Below are 17,887 nucleotides of genomic sequence, written 5' to 3' on the forward strand. Positions count from 1 at the left end.
ATATTATAAATCATGATTATTTATTTTCTACACAAAATAAAAATTTACATTGCAAATCCTAATTACTAGAAAACACATGACTAAATATGTGAATAGATCCGATCAAATATTTGTTTTCTGCCGACCTTAACGTCATATAAATACCATCACATTCAACCTAAAATAAACCAACCCACATTGCCTAAAGCAAAATAAAAATCCATGGCCATGACATTTACTAGCATCAACAATGGCAAGCCGTTTAAAACCGGTTAGACAATCAATGTTAAAGTCTTTCAAACTTCGAAGCATTACACAACACAGTCCGGTGAGACGCTACAGATCATATTTTCCAATCAGAATGTAAGTTTGCACATTAACATAGCTCTATTTTAGTGTCATATAGAAATACATAGTACATAATTCGTTTTTATTCAACATGGTGTTTTTCTGTGAAATATCAACAAAGTTCACATCGGAAGAAGTTACACAAAAGAGAGTAATATATAAAAAGATGTCTAACTTAGTTAGTACGGGGTCTTTTAAGAAAGAATCCAAAAGTAAATCTATGCGGGCTATCTTTTTAGGTCAAAAATAGACAATATCGTACTAATTATAGTAAAGAGTTGGACATGGACTTTTACAATTCCAACAATTGGTATTAGAGTGGTTTGACGAAGATTTGCAAAAAGACCAAAATACCTTTCGAATAGAAATGGAACCCTTCAAATTAGAATATGAGGTCTGTGGCAGAAACAGATCAGAAGATCATAGAATCTGTGATGTAATATTGTGGGATAAACATTTTCAAAGGAACGAGATGTTATGACAAATGAATGTGATTTTTATTTTGAGGAGGAAAATATGAAATATCAAACATAGCGGACAATATGGTACTAATAGATATTAAAGAGTTGGATATTGGCTTTCATAATTCCAACATTTTCCAAGACAAAATTTTATGTTTTATTTTAAATTTTTTCGTTAAGAACATTAAAAAGGTTATGTTATCATTCTTGCAGTATATTTTGTGACGCGTCTCTATATTAACTGTATTTCATTTTTCATACATAAGCTGAGAAGCTTATAAATCGTTATAAGCATATATCTAAACATACATATACATGGATACTCGTTTACCTATCATCAGTTCCATTCCTAATACTTGACACTACAACTATATAAGACTTAGATTACTTACTTTATAGTTTACAATAAGCCTCTCACATTTATCGAAATCTATTTGTTCTGGTTTAATTAAATTGTTTATATTAAAAATTCATTTATGTAGCCCTCATTTAAACAAAGTACATAATATATTTAGAAAATATAATCAGCTAAACACAATTATGCTTAAAATTTATACAATCTTAAATTATTAACCACAAGAAAATAATATTTTTAAAGAAACACAAACCATAAAATATCTGTACTATTAAAACTGAAGTACATTTTCGAATTAACCCTTCATTTACCTTAATGATTATAGTTTCATGCCATTGAGTTAATATATATTAATTTAATAAAAGCATCTATTATTAATTTTAAAAATAACCGATTATTTAGCATGGAAACCAGCTCCTACGTTATTCTATTTGTTTCTATTTTCTAACCACACAGATTTGGGTATCAAATAAATATATATATCACAAATTTAATTTTAAAAATACATATATTTTATTAAAACTGTATAATGAAACGAGTTGAAACAATAAAAAAAGTGAAGTAATATTTTAGATAACTTTCCAATTTAATATAAATATAAAATAATTATATAGCTTTCAAATACTCTAAAATAAAAATGTTAAAACATTTCTTGTCAAAAAATGTTAAAATCTATTGTTATTGTAAAGTAGATTTTGTTAAGAAACATTTTCGCGCTTGTAAACATGCGTCATAATCTAGTTATATATAATTTGAGAAGCATTATAACATTTGAGGTAGCCATGTGTCATCACCATAATGATTTGAATCCTTAGAGAATATGTTGATTCATCAAAATATATAATAAATTTTTTATTAAACTGACCATAAATTAATTTTTAATACTTTTTATTATTTCCTTAAATAAACATTATGGAATTGCCTAATATGGCTAAAGTATATATGAAATTAATGATTTTGAAGAATATATATTTGATAAATATTAATGTATCCTCTATCATTTTTTGTTTAATTTTAAAATTATTAAATAAACCAAAAAAAAACATTAACCATATAATAAAAATTTATATTTTTTCGTATATATTATATTTTGAATTTTAAAAACAACAATAAATTACTAAAACTGTTAACAGTTTCATGTTGAAATTTTTGTGATCCATGGTTTAAATTTTTTTGTTATAACTATATACAAATGATTTCAAAATCATATATGTAGAAAGTCACATTTAATAAATATTAATATTGTTTAAATTAAACTATATACCATATAAAAATATTTTAATATTTTAGTTTCAAAATTTGCTTTGAAATTATTATTTTTTTGATAAAAGCTTTAAATTATTGACAACTTAATTTTTTTTGTTAGCAACGTAAATAGACTCATATAGACTTTGCAAACCAAACTGCAAACTCTGCATCCATATGGACGACAAAAGACGGTTGCTTCCTTGCAGTACGTGCAAGACTTTCCGCCCCTGAATTATGCGTCCGTGGTATATGAATGAGCTCTGAGCCGTTGAAAATTCTCTTCAAGAACTTTATATCTTCCAAATAATTTGCAAAGGTTGGTCATTCTTCTGGTTTTGAAACCATATTCACCAACTGAGAACACTCTAATGCAAATGTGATAGTAAATTATCGTAGGTTCCTCATGTATTCCATTGCCCAAATGAGAGCCTCTATCTCTGAATGAAGTGGCGACAGACTCGCTCTTGTATTTATCGCTGCCATTAAACCATCAAAGCCTTCCAATGTGCTATAGCACCCTTGTCCCGAATAGGTTTCCTGAGTTTTCTATGATCTATCCGTAAAACACCATCTACTGGGATATATAGTACTATTACTTCTACTGGTAATCGATTTTGATCGATTCTCTGTGTAATTGAAATATGTGCCTCAGCCCATATCATTGACTCAGTTTCGGCAATTTGAGAGTATCTCTTGAATCAATATCTAAATTGGTAAATACATTCTTTTCCATATGTACCATAAGATCCATGCAAAATGATGATCTTTTAATTGCGGAACTCTGCAGAATAAATGATCCATGTTCGCATAAAGTGATTGAGTAGGAAATATATCTTGATTCGAAGGAGTTCGTGAGAGCACCCAAACCTGAATCACTGGTGGACATTCGAAAAATACATGATTTATAGATTTCTCAGATGCTCCACATCGTGCACAATTTGTATCCCCTTGTATTTTTCTTGCTCTCAAAATTTTCTTAACCGCTATACATCCAGATACGACAATGAGAATATTTAAATTTCAAACTTTGCATTGATTTAAAAAAAAAACTACTAAAACTATTAAATATCACACAATGAGAATTTTTTTTATCAGTGGTTTAAAAATTTTGTTATATAAAAGATACAAATAATCAAAAATATGAGTAAAAAACATCATTTAATAGATATTAATATTAAAATATGTATCTATGATAATATAACTTAAATTTAATTATATACCATATTAAATAAAAAGGGATTTTTTGGGTTAGTAAAATTTATTTATATGTTCGCACCAATTTATCTATATACGTAATAGTTACTGATTTTTTAATTATTCAATATATATTTATTATTTCATAATATATAAGAGAATACATAATACGTAAAAATAGTTTTTATATACAATGTTTATTACGTGAAAGTCGCGGATCTTAACCTAGTATGTTATATAACATATCATTTTGATTGGTTTAGTATCTAACCACAATATGAGTAACAAATTACTGACAATTAAAAATCATCGATCTATCACAAATGTTATATACTGCAAATACAAAATAAACGCTCTTATAGATGCATTTTTGTGCAACCATAATATTTTTGTGCTGTGAAAAAATTAAATGCTGATCAAGCTCCACTATAATCTTATTTTTGTATTCCAAATAAATATATCTTGACTTGCATATTCTTCTGCAACAGCAGAATCTGCATTACCATAAATATGGAATATGTCATTATATTTAGCTTGTGATGATGATGATCCTGATTGGATGCAGAGGTGGTTTCATATGCTTCATCACTGATACTAATGAAGAAGGATTAATCGAGTTTCGAGTTTTCTGTTTGTACAGTTGCAGGTTAAGATGATCGTTATCTGAATCTCTTCGAACTCTCAAGTTGTAACAGTTTATTTTTCACGTCTTGTGCCAAACTCTAAAGCCTTTTTGAGATCTGCACCATTCTCGTCTTTTGTGGACTTTTTTAATATCAAGGGCTTTAAAGTATTGAAGAAGAAACTTCTAGATTATAAATATAGACGCAAAAAGTTCTGGATGTAGCTTTAAAGTTATTCGAAAGTCATTCGAAAGAACAATCTGGGCCGTCCGAGGTTAAAACCCCGCAATGGATTTCAATATTTCTTACCACTACAAAATTATATAAGATCAAATAGGCCAACTCACTTATTTATACTGAAACTAGAGTATATGCTAAAGATTTGTGAATGGTCTACAAGCAAATAAAAAACTATACAAAATTTTATAGAATAAATGTTCTATACATGTGAGCTAGATAAAACACTAATAACACACATTATTAGTGATAGACCTAACTCACACCCAAAAACTAGCTCATGAGTAGAGAATTGCTACATCACATATATATTATCCAACAACCTTTGTTAACAATATGTGGGACTCTATTACTCTAATAGAGTAGAGAATTACATCACATATATATCATCCAACAACCTTTGTTATACAATATGTGGGACTCTGTTACTCTAATAGGCCCCTTCGAGATGTGTGTGGAAACTATTTATGTGAGAAATCATATGCTGGATCAAACACCGTGAACTCTGATACCATATTAGTGATGGATCTAACTCGTACCCAAAAATTAACTTATAAGTAGAGGATTGCCATATATATATATTTTGCCCAAAAGCCTTTGTTATACACGATGTGGGACTCCTGTAACAAGGAATCTGGTACGCCGCAATATGCGCTGTGACAATTACTGCTCAAGATGTGGAGCACCAGAAGAGACCGTTACTCATGTTATCTTCGAGTGTCCACCGGCCTTACAAGCATGGGAATTATCATCAACGCCGTCAAGTTCTGAAATTTTCCCTGTACCAAGTATTTATGCTAATATGGACTACTTTTTTTGGAGAAAGAATGGTATTCTGGAGCCAGATGATGATAGAGATCCTTATCCTTGGATAATTTGGTACATTTGGAAAGCTAGGAATGATAAGCTGTTTAAAGGCATAGACAGAGATCCATTGGAACTAGTTAGGTATGCAGAGGGTGAGTGCCAAGCTTGGTATAATGCAAGAGACATTATAAGCCTTAAGCTTGGGTAATATTTGTATGGTGGATGGTTCATGGACCTCCACAGCTCAGTTTAGTGGAATGGGATGGGTTTGGAAGGATACAATGGGGAAGATACAGCTCATGGGGTCAAGGAACTTGCGGAGAAGAGAGACACCGCTGCACTCGGAACTGGAAGCGCTAAAGTGGGCAATGGAGAGTATGATACAACACTCGACCTGTCAGAGGTTTGGGACGGACTGCAAGGACCTGATTGCAATGATAGAACAGCCGCAAGGTTGGCCCAACTTCTCAACTGAACTGGAAATCATTCAAACTCTTCGGTTATGTTTTTCGGACTTCAAGATCAGTTACTTTCCAAGGACGCAGAATGAGATTGCAGATTCGTTAGCTAGGAATGCACGTTCGTTTCATAGATCTTTATGTTTTATTGGTTGTTCTGTTCCGGTCTGGCTTCCCAGACCACCTCAAGTTTGAGTAATAGAATAGCCGTTTACCGGAAAAAAAAAATACACGATGTGGGACTCTATTACTCTAATACATATCAATATAACATACAACTCTCTGAAGTCTGAAGAGTGCATGGTCGTTGTCACATGACATATGTCAATGACTAAATGAGCCTTTGTAACCTTCGTGGAGACCACACCTTTGTCTTTTCTTCGGCCGGTCTCTTCTCCTTTAAAAGCATATGTAGGCCTGTTATATACCTTTATCCGTACTTGCATATTAACATTATCATTTATCGTAAGAATACGAGATAAACTTGAAAAGAATGAATAACAATAGATAATAGATGAAAAGACTAGAGAAATCAACACCCTTTTTCCAAAAAAAAAAAAGAGATCATAGAGAATAAAAAAAAAAGAGATCATAGAGAATATAAAAAAAAAGAGAATAGAGATGTAAATATATTTTTCTTAATATTTAACAGTTGTGACTATAAAAGAATTATAAGTAGATATAACTTTTCAAGGAAGTTAAACAAATTTGGTTTATTAAAATATATATATATATATATATTTACTGTTCAACTTATTGTTTTTTGACCCTTCTCCTCAAACTGACCATATGAATTCCAGAGATTAAGTTTGGGACCATAAAGATTTACCTCATTAAGAACATAAGTGGGAAAAATCATTTGAGACAAAATCATACTTATAAATAAAAAGAATATAAATTTTATGGGTTAAGGATTAAGATATATCTATGAGTCCAAGTTTCAAATGAATAAATTCACAAACATTGGTGTTAACTGTTTTGGTAAAAATGTCAGCTAGTTGAATCGAGGTTTTTCGGTAGGATGGTAAAATCATTATTTTCTTAACTATTTGTCTTACTTTATGACAATCCATTTTGATGTAATTGGTTGTTTTATAAAACACTAAGTTGGATGCAATGTGAATCATTGCTTGATTGGCACAGTACCATTGATTGTGCCGGGTGATTCAATTCTCAAATCTTTGAGAAGAGTTTTGAGCCAAATAAACTTATTAGTGAGCTTCTTCATATGATTCAATCGATTCGATTTTTCAAAAAATATTATGATAATTTCTTTTGTGTTTGAGAAAAAAATCTTGGCAATCTTGGGCGACAATGTTAATCATTTGAATATGTTGTATAACCTCATTAGCTACGCATGACATATAGCAGTTTTCGTTATTGCTGGAATTATTTAAATAACATAAAGATATATTTCAAAACATCTATACTAAAAGTGAATGAGTTAGCAGCAGCTTGTATACATATATTTTCGATAACAATAGTCCACGGACATTTATCCTTTGCTATGTTTTTTGACATTAAGTATTTAACATATATACTACTAATATTATTTTAGCCATATACAAAATATGGAAAGAAATCATAACTCCATCCAACGCACGAAGATATGCCCGCCTCTTCCCTCTTAACAGAATTATCATCCGCGAAAACCCTCTAACCAGTGATAGCTACTGTTCCCGTCAAGTTATCCAAAATAATAAGAACAAAATGATAACGGGAGATTTTTTTTTTTTTAATGAGAAAGGAAGGGAAAAAAAAAGGTAAAGAAAAAGACAGAAGGGACATAAACAAAGTACTGTAGTTATAATCATGAAGATCCAGAGTCATCAAAGCTAGGGCTCCTTAGATTTCTATTAAGGTAATTTTGTAGAATGGGGAATAGTGTTTTATTAAACTAATTCCCCTATTCCGTAAATATTTTGCTAATCAACAAAATTTTCGTTATAAAAAAAAAGTAAAAATATAAATTTGTATTTTCGTTGAAAAATATGCAAAAAAATAACTAAGTTAAAAAGTGAATTTTGATAGACTGAGAAATTGCCAAAAATAGCAAATTCATATTACCACTTTTCAAGTTTACACTAACCATTTTTACTTTCATTTTTAATAAAGAACTAAACTTTGATCCGCGCGGACGCGCAGGTATATTTTTCAAAAATATGTTTCTATTTGTTTTTCATGTCAATAATATAAGGGGTAGGCAAAATACTCGAATCTGAAGAACCGAACCAATCTCGATCCGAAAGAGTAGTACCAAACTCAAACCGAAATTGATTAAAATATCCAAATTATTCAAAATTTTGGTTTTTGGAGAACCGAAACCGAATCTGATCCGAACCGAAGTATTCCGGATACCCGAATGTGTCTGAAATAGATTTATATACTTATATATATTAATTATTTTTAGATTTAATATATATAAAAACATCTAAAATATATATGATACTTTTAAGCTGGTTTAAATACTTGAAAATATATACAAATAATCAATAGTAAATATATAAAATAGTAAAAGTATACTTAAAACAACAAAAATACTTAAAATAATTATTGATTCTCTATCCAAATATTTGAACTAAAATAATTTATATGTTAAGTTTAGGTATTCTGACATATGTTATTCAAATTTATATTTAATATATTATTTTGTTTATATTTTTTGAGAAATTTAAATTATATAAATAAATAATGAATTTTAAAATTTTAAAAGTAATTTAAATTGGTTATCCGAACTTGAACCGAACCCGCAAAAATCAGAAGCGAACCCGAACTGAAATTTAGAAATATTAGGTACCAGGTAGATAGAATACTTGAAAATGTATACAAATAACCAATAGTAAATATATAAAATAGTAAAAGTATGCTTAAAACACCAAAAATACTTAAAATAATTATTGATTCTCTATCCAAGTATTTGAACTAAAATAATTTATATGTTAAATTTAGGTATTCTGACATATGTTATTCAAATTTATATTTAATATATTATTGTGTTTATAGTTTTTGAGAAATTTAAAGTATATAAATATATAATGAATTTTAAAATTTTAAAAGTAATTTAAATTGGTTATCCGAACTCGAACCAAACCCGCAAAAATCCGAAGCGAACTTGAACTGAAATTTAGAAATATTAGGTACCAGGTAGATAGTTTCTCATAATATAATGGACTTCTAAATTTTCTTAAAAATATAAGCCAATTACTTTTTTTTTCTCTTAATATACTGTTATCTATGTTTTCAAACAAATCTATTTTTTAAAACTATAATCTATGTTTCCAAACAAACCTCTTTTTTAAAACTGCAATCCATGTTTCCAAACATTTTTTTTTAAAAACTACAATCTATGTTTCCAAACAATTTTTTTTTAAAAGGGTTAACTAATCTACACTTAGAATTTAAATGTGAGGGGTAGGGTAGGGTTTTTAGAACATGAAATTTATGATTTTAATAAATATATAAATAAATATTTAAAAAATAGCTTCAAAAATAATTTTTGATTTTCAAAAATATTTTTGAAAATAAAAACACATTTCGAAAAAAAAACAAAATTAAAAAATAAAAACTTTATAAAAAAGTTCGAATTTTAAAAAGTATAATTCAAAAAGATTAAAAAAAATATATCGTTTTTATTTTTTTTATTTTTTTATTTGTTTAATTATTTATTATATATATAGAAAACAATGATATAAGAGTATTGTGCGATTATCGAGCCAGCAGCCATGGCGAGCCTCTTCTCTGACCTGCGTTCATAACCCTAATGATAAATTTATAACTTACTTCTTATAGAGAAACAACTGGTTTATCATCTGAGAACAAAGAGCTCAAGCTTCGTTTACAGGTCAAGCTTCCTTTTCCAGCCATGGCGAGCCTCTTCTCTGACCTGATTCATTCATTATGTAAACTGTTTTTTTTTTTTGGGGGGGGGGGGGGGGGGGGGGTTTTAGCCACATGTGTTTTAACTCGTCTTATTACCCTGATTCATGGGAGCTACCCTGAATTTCTTGTAAATGGTGGTTGTGTTGGCCATGCCTTTTCCTTAAAATAGAAATGAAATTGTTTTATTTTACATGTCTCTTACATCACTTTTTTTCTCTTTTGTTGTTTCAGTAATGTATATCGTAGGGAACTTTATACTTCAATCACAGGTTTCTTAGAACTCACACAATAGCCCTAATGTCTGAATTCACTTTTGGATTCTTCACTTGTCTTAAAACTGCACTAGGATTCAATACTAGAGACAAACATATAAAGATATTGAAAAAGCCACTTAAGCATTCAAACTATAATAGGGTAACGTCTTAAACTAAGTCAAGACAACATTACATGAACTGAACTAGTCATGATGATTGTGTACATATGGATACCATGTTTGTTTACGTTAATTATGTGTACATATGGATATCATGTACATGTGGATATTGTATTTATGTATACACGTGGATATATTGTTCTCAGGTGTACAAGTGAGTATTGTTCTCACAAAGATCCAGTCCATTCATCCCGCACAAATTACATCTAGTGATATTACATACAATTATCTAACATAAAGCAATCAAATTTTCGAAGTCATAAAAATACACATTTATGGTTATATTGCTATCCACAAGTTTTCGATCTCTAATGTCCATATATACACACTCTCTCTAATGTCCATATGTACATATTCTCTTGTGTGCACTTATTTCACTCACTATATAGATGATCGATTTAAATAATATCCATCCACCCCATCAATGAAATATGTGATCCAGTTTATAATAGTTCTTTAAATGGTTCTCAATGTAGAAAGTATTCGAATAAAAATAATAAATAAATTTCCAATGTAGTAGATTGGTACCACTATATGTTGGAAGGTTTACATTTTTTGTGTACATGTGAATATCATTACATCGATGTACACATGGATATTGTGGTGTACACAAAGATATCGTTACAATGGTGTACACATGGATTTAGTCTCCACAGCCACCATCCTCCATTCTATAGTCTCCACACAAAAAATGCTCCACGAGATCCCTAACATACTTGGACGACTTCAAATATAATATATGCTCAGCATCTCTCCTGGATCCACCATGCTGTAACATCGCACATCAATGAATTACAGCACAAAACACTTGGAAATAAATCTCATAGAAGAAACTCTACTAACTGTGCAATTTAAAAAAACCAGAACCAAAGTCACAGAGATTCATAATTACACACTAGCTGTCGGCTTTTGCTTTCCACACTCGCTTTCTCCTCGCCGTCATTGTCGATTTATCCTAGATCCACCGCTTTAACTTCCGTCGGCAGTCACTCTTTCCGCGTGTTCTTGTTCGTGTTCTCGCTTAGGAAGAATAAAAAAATGGAGGTTTAGGAGTGAGAAATGAAAAATGAAAAAATATTAGCTTTTTACGGGCACAAAATCGTTTTATTAAACAAATTACACTTCTTCAAGCGTCCACCAATCAGAGTCTTGTCATTTTCAAAATTCAAATCCACTAACCAAACCAACCAGAGCAATATAGTTTTTTACTGAAATGCCCATGTCTGGTTTCTCTTTTGAAATGACAAAAGGGTCTTCAACCAATAAAAAGTCTCTCAGTAGCATAATCTACTCTTTTGAGTAATAAAAACACATAAAGTGTTTATTTGTCTATTTGTGTTATAACCTCTTAAAACATTTACCACTTCCTGACGTTGTTTATGAATACACAGTTTAAAATAAACATCCCCAGTTTTGGGTGTCTGGATAAGGGCTAGACAAGAAAATTTAACCGAATTAAATCGAATAGAACCAGTTGAATTCAAACCGACCCAAACCAAACCAAAGCATATGTTCCAAACATTCGGAAATGTATTTTATTAACTCAAATGGTTTGGTTTATAGTCCAGTTTTAAACCAAATCAAAAACCAAAATGTTTATTTAATTATATTAAATATATATGCTAATAATATTAAGATTTTAATATATTTAACCATCTAAACTAAACAAGTAGATATAATTTTATATATTTTACTTTCAAATAAATAGAAAAATATAAATAGCAATAAAATAAAAGAACATAGTCCATATACTATCATCAAAACCAAAAACTACCTATGATATTTATATTTGGTTTAAAGATAATCATATAAAATATTTGATTACATCTACATTTTATTATGATGTTTGTCTTTACGTTTAAATATAAAAACATTAATAATTTAGTGTCAATTTTTTTGTTTTGTTTTATAAATTATATTTTCGTAACCAAATTAAAATAAAATTAAAAACAATTCAACTGAACTAAACAAAACAAAAACAAACAAAACCAAACACAAATCATACCGAACACAAACCAAACTAATTTTGTTAACTTCAATCAAAGTTTTTTAGATTTAAACAAACCAAACCGAACCTTAATATGAACCGAAATGCCTACCCTTTGTCCTGGTTTTTTGGATATTTGGAAGCTTAGCTTCTGCAATCCTTTTCAGATCAAAAATGATAATAGTTTTGGTGTAAGAATTAGTTTTAAGTTATGTTTGCATTTTTATCCTCTCTTTTCACATTTTTTCCTCTTTTATATTTGTGATTTCAGCGTCTGTTATGTTTTTAACGAAGTTTTAGATGATTGGAAAATAAAAAATGAACTTACGATTTATTAAAATTTTCATAATTCTTCAAGAATTCAAAGTATATTATAAAACAAAAAAAATTATAATATTTTATAGAATAACAACTTTTCAGCAAAACAAAACTAAACACAGATATTCTAAAGGACTAGTATATGTTATACATGTATATTATTAATGGTACAGTGTACCGGTATTTATATTGTGAAAATGATTGTATATTAGCTGGCCTCTTGATACCGATTTTTTTTATCAAAATCTAGTTATGAGAATTGAGAAGTCAAATCTCACTCGTGAATCTTATGTATGAATAATTTAATATGCATTAGAATCGTCAACAGTTTGCAAGAGAAGGTAATACTATTGATTTGTAAATTTCTTTTTCGTTTACCAAACTTATATAAATATAAGTTTGATATAATACATAATTGAGAATATATATAACTACCTAAAATAACCACGGGGTGGTGGGCTAGTGGTCTTGAGGTAGTTACCACAACCGATACGGACCCGAGTTCGAATATCTCCAGTGGCCACAGAATGCTTTACGCCCACCCCAAGTTTAAAGTTAACGCGGCGTTGGTGCCGGGTCCTTGGGTAATGGGTATTAGTGCCGGCTGGTTCCGGGCCAGGGGGTTAGATGGTTGGCAATCGGAAACCACGTGCGGATTACGGGCCTTTGGGCAAACGGAAACCACATGCGGATTACGGGTCGCCTTTGAACCTCCTGTTAAAAAAATATTTATATATATATATAACTACCTAAAATTTTCACCTAGAAAAAGCTAAGAGAGAAAATAAAATATTTTGAAATTTTTAATATTTATATTATATTTTTGTTGGAAGACTATTTTCAAATTTTTATATATATTACCGTCATCAAATTATACATTCAATTAATAAGATAGCTCTATGCACGTGCGTCATATTCACAATGAATATTTTATTTGAAACAAATGAGCAGAACCAAAAATATATATTCACTATAAATATATATTCACTATGTGTTTTTAATCAATTTGATTTCATTAATGTACAATAATTAATATTATCTGATAACTCAAACATATATAAACTAGATATGTGATCCTAATGGTAACATATCAGACAATTGCAGAACAATATAAATACATAGGTATATGTAAACATTTTTGTTTTTATTAACGGCAGTGCGGGACAGTGCGGTCCGTCACCATTGAGAGTGCGGTCCGTCACCATTAAGAGCCATAAAATATAAACTTTAAATAATTTATTAATATCAAATGTGCTTAATTGGCTTTTAAAAGAAAGAGCTTAATTATCCTATAAGCTTGTGTTCGGTGCTGTATAAAATAATCTCCAAGATTCTGGTTTCGAGGCTTCAGCCTTTTCTATCTGATCTAGTGGCACCGAACCAGTCAGCATTTGTGGAAGACAGGTTGATATTTGACAACATTTTGATCGCTCATGAAGCTGTTCACGCCCTGAGGACTCATCCGGTGGTATCTAATGAGTTCCTAGCTGTTAAGACTGATATGTCGAAAGCATACGACAGAGTTGAATGGGGATATGTTGAAGCTCTCTTGAAAGCTATGGGGTTTGATATCAAATGGATTGCATTGGTAATGTTCTGCATCTCTTCGGTAAACTATTCTGTTCTTATCAATGGACAGCCTTATGGATTGGTGACACCAGAGAGAGGTCTTAGGCAGGGAGATCCTCTCTCTCCCTTCCTGTTTGTCCTTTGTACTGAAGGACTAACCCACCTGATGAACAAAGCCGAAGAGAGAAGTCTGATTGACGGGATCAGTTTCTCATTGGACGGTCCGACAATTCATCATCTCCTGTTTGCTGATGATAGTTTATTCCTTCTTAAAGCTTCGGAAGCCCAATGTCAGCAACTGCAGTCGATCTTGCATTACTATGGGAGTTTAACAGGGCAAGTGATAAATCTTTCAAAGTCATCCATTACTTTTGGCGAGAAGGTGAATGAGGCTTTAAAACAGAGATTAAGGGTTCTGCTAGGTATCTTTAATGAAGGAGGGGCTAGCTCTTATTTGGGGTTACCTGAGTGCTTCTCTGGCTCAAAGATTGAGATGTTGAACTTTATCAAAGACAAAACCAAGAAGAACTTGTCAAATTAGTACTCCAGGACACTTTCACAAGGTGGAAAAGAAGTGATGATCAAGTCAGTAGCCATGGCATCTCCTATCTTTGCTATGAGTTGCTTCAAGTTTCCAAAAACCACTTGTGACAATTTATCCTCTGCCTTGGCGACCTTTTGGTGGAGCTCAGTGGAAGACAAAAAGAAAATTCATTGGGTGAGTTGGGAGAAATTATGTCTTCCTAAGCATCTTGGTGGGATGGGTTTCAAAAATTTGCAACTCTTCAACCAGGCTCTTTTGGCAAAACAAGCCTGGCGGATTTTAAACGACCCTGAGTCTCTTTATGCGAGATTTATAAAGAGCAGATATTTTCAGGATGGAAATCTTGGTAAAGCGACACTAGGTGCCAGACCCTCTTACGGTTGGAGAAGCCTATTGTTCGGAAAAGAGCTTCTGGATCAAGGACTCAAATGGATGATAGGCAATGGTGAAGATATTCTTGTATGGGCCACTCCATGGATTGAAGATGGTGATAGAATGAGAATTCCTTTGATGAAAAACGTTTTCGTTGATTTGGATTTGAAGGTAGCAGCTCTGATTGATCAACACTCTAAGAGTTGGAACATGAGTTTGCTGAGAGATCTGTTTTATCCTCAAGACGTGGAGCTCATCTCACAGATGAAAATTGTGCCAGGATCTAGGGACTTTAAAGTCTGGAAGTATAATGCGTGTGGAGCGTACACGGCCAAATCAGGGTATTGGCTAGCCTCTAAACTGTCTAATTCTGAGGTTAGGAGACAGGCTGAAGCTCTACCGTCCATTAACCCGCTAAAGAAGCTCATTTGGGATCTTTCTATTCCATCAAAGCTCAGAATCTTTCTTTGGAAAATTGTGTCTAACGCTTTGCCGGTGGCTGATGGAATAGCTTCTCGGGGGATGCAGGTTGATAATAGATGCCAATTCTGTGGAATGGATGGTGAAACTGAAAATCATCTGTTGTTTACTTGTCCCTATGCTAGACTTGTTTGGGCAGTTTCTGGTGTTCCTTTGCCTCATGAGGGGTTTAGTACTTCCATTTTTCAGAACATCAATTTTCTTCTCGCTGGCCAGAAGAATTTCAGAATTCCTGCATATCTAAGGAATGTGTTTCCTTGGCTGTTGTGGAGAATTTGGAAAAATAGAAACAGCCTTATCTTTGAAGGGTTAGAGTTTGAGGCCTTAGGAGTAGTAAGAAAATCGTTTAATGACATGAATGATTGGTCCCAAGCTCAAGCTGTGGAGAATGTTGCTGAGACGAACCCCCCCTGTTAGCCCTTCAGATAATCTTGTCGAATGGTCGCCGCCTCCTGATCAATGGAAAAAATGTGATATAGGTGTTGAATGGGACAAAAGGAACCAAAGATGTGGAGCAGCGTGGCTGGTGAGAGACCATAAAGGAGTTGTATTACTTCACAGTAGATGTTCTTTCACTAATATCCCATCATTGAGAGAGGCTCAAGTTCAAGTTTGGGTATGGGCTATTGAAAGCATGAGGAGTCTTCACTTCTCGAAGATAGTGTTTGTAGGAGATTCAAAAGAGTTAGTTGGAGCTGTTATCAGACCGCCTGCTTGGCCATCGTTTAGGTGGATGTCGAACAGAATCCTATCTTCTCTCCAGTATATTCCTGAGTGGAAATTGGAAAAAGCTGATAGGTCTTTGATCTGTGGAGCCTACCGTATAGCTCAGAGTGTGGTTGTATGGGATTTACCTCAATCGTATGTGGCCACAAGCTATCCTTCTTGGATGGTTGATCTTTTTGGCTAAGTTAATGGTAGTTGTGTTTTCCTTTTTGTGTTGCCTTCGATGGTGGTTGATCCTTTCTTTTTTGGTATCTGACTTGTAATATGTTGGTTTAGAACTTTGTTCGGGGTATAAGTGAAATGGTATGTTTAAAGTGAAAAAAAAAAAAAATGCAAATTGCGCCGCTGATTCACGCGGTTCCACGTGATCAAAGACACGAGAGTGGGTCTGCTTGCTTCGGTTCTAATGTGAATCCAAGTTATGACTTATGACTAATGACTAACTACGTAATATAATTTAGTGACTCAATTTTAATTTTATAAAAATATGTTACACCAACAAAAATCATTAAATATGATGACCAATTGCTACGTACTTGTATAAAATATTTGAGAGGTAATAATTAATTAGTAGCTAGTTTCAGATGAAGTCATAAAACCACTGACGGTTTTACTCATCCAAGTATATATATTGTCGTGTGATTACACATCCACTTATAATTGGATTATTTCGGTACGTTGCTCTATTTTTTATTTGTAAAGATAAATAGCAAAACAGTCCTGCTATTGTCTATTTAGTCGAATAATATTTTCGAAAATAAAAAGAAAAAGAAAAATATTAACGATTTTTTTTGGACAAAGAAAAAGAAAAATATGAACGTGAAAGCAAAGTTTTCTACTTCAGCTAAAACGCGATGAGGTAGTCCGGTTGGTTAGGACCTTGGAGACCAATTGTCATGCTCACGGGTTCGACGCCAGGCGGAGGCGAACTGTCCATTCATGTCATCCACACGGATATGGACCTATGCTTTAGGGTCCATTTGAATATCCGGAGAGAGGGTCTATCCGTAGGCTACACCTTCTCTTGGGAATTAGTCTGGGCCTCTCCGAGGGTCTGGAATACCCCAAGTTAAAAAAAAAAAAAAAAAACTAAAACGCGCTGAAAATTCTAAGTAGAGAGAGAAATACATAATGTCAACAGTTTCCGTAAGAATGGGGACGATCGCATCCATTCATCGGCTAATAATAATAATGACTCGTGAGCTAAACATTAGACTAGGGATCACTATCCAGCAAAAGTCCTTTAACACCACAGCACACATGTTTATTACAGTATAGTTCAATTTCTGAAAACCACTTATCTTCTACTCCTCATTTTTACATATATAGATTTTGACCCGCCTTTGAAAGGACGGATATATTTTTTTGTTTTAAAGTTTTTGAGAAATTTAACTTTTATATTTATTTTATTTTTTGTAATCATATTTATATTTAATGTTGATTTAATTGAATATAATTTTTGGTAACTACATTAAATATGTCAAACTGCATAACTATACACTATTATATGCATTTCAGAATTTTTATTAAAAAAGTTATAAAGTCTACAATATATTATATTTTTTTATTAGTTACCTAGCATAATAGTCAAAAATATCCATACTTAAAAAGATCCGAAAATCAAAGTCTCATATTCTATTAAACCTATATACTTAAACTTTTCTTAAAATGTTATATCCAAAAATCAATATGAAATTCAACCTACACCGAAAACCGAACAAAATATTTGAAAAGTGTTAGAAAAAAGATAAATTCTAATATATTATGCTGATTAATCAATTATATATTTGTGTATTTTCTGTAATCATATTTGTGTATAAATCTTACTCAAAATCTATTTTATAAAATAATAGCAATTTAAAAGTTGAT

This window comes from Brassica oleracea, chromosome C6, assembly GCF_000695525.1.
Source record: "Brassica oleracea var. oleracea cultivar TO1000 chromosome C6, BOL, whole genome shotgun sequence".
In the NCBI taxonomy this organism is placed as follows: Eukaryota; Viridiplantae; Streptophyta; class Magnoliopsida; order Brassicales; family Brassicaceae; genus Brassica; species Brassica oleracea.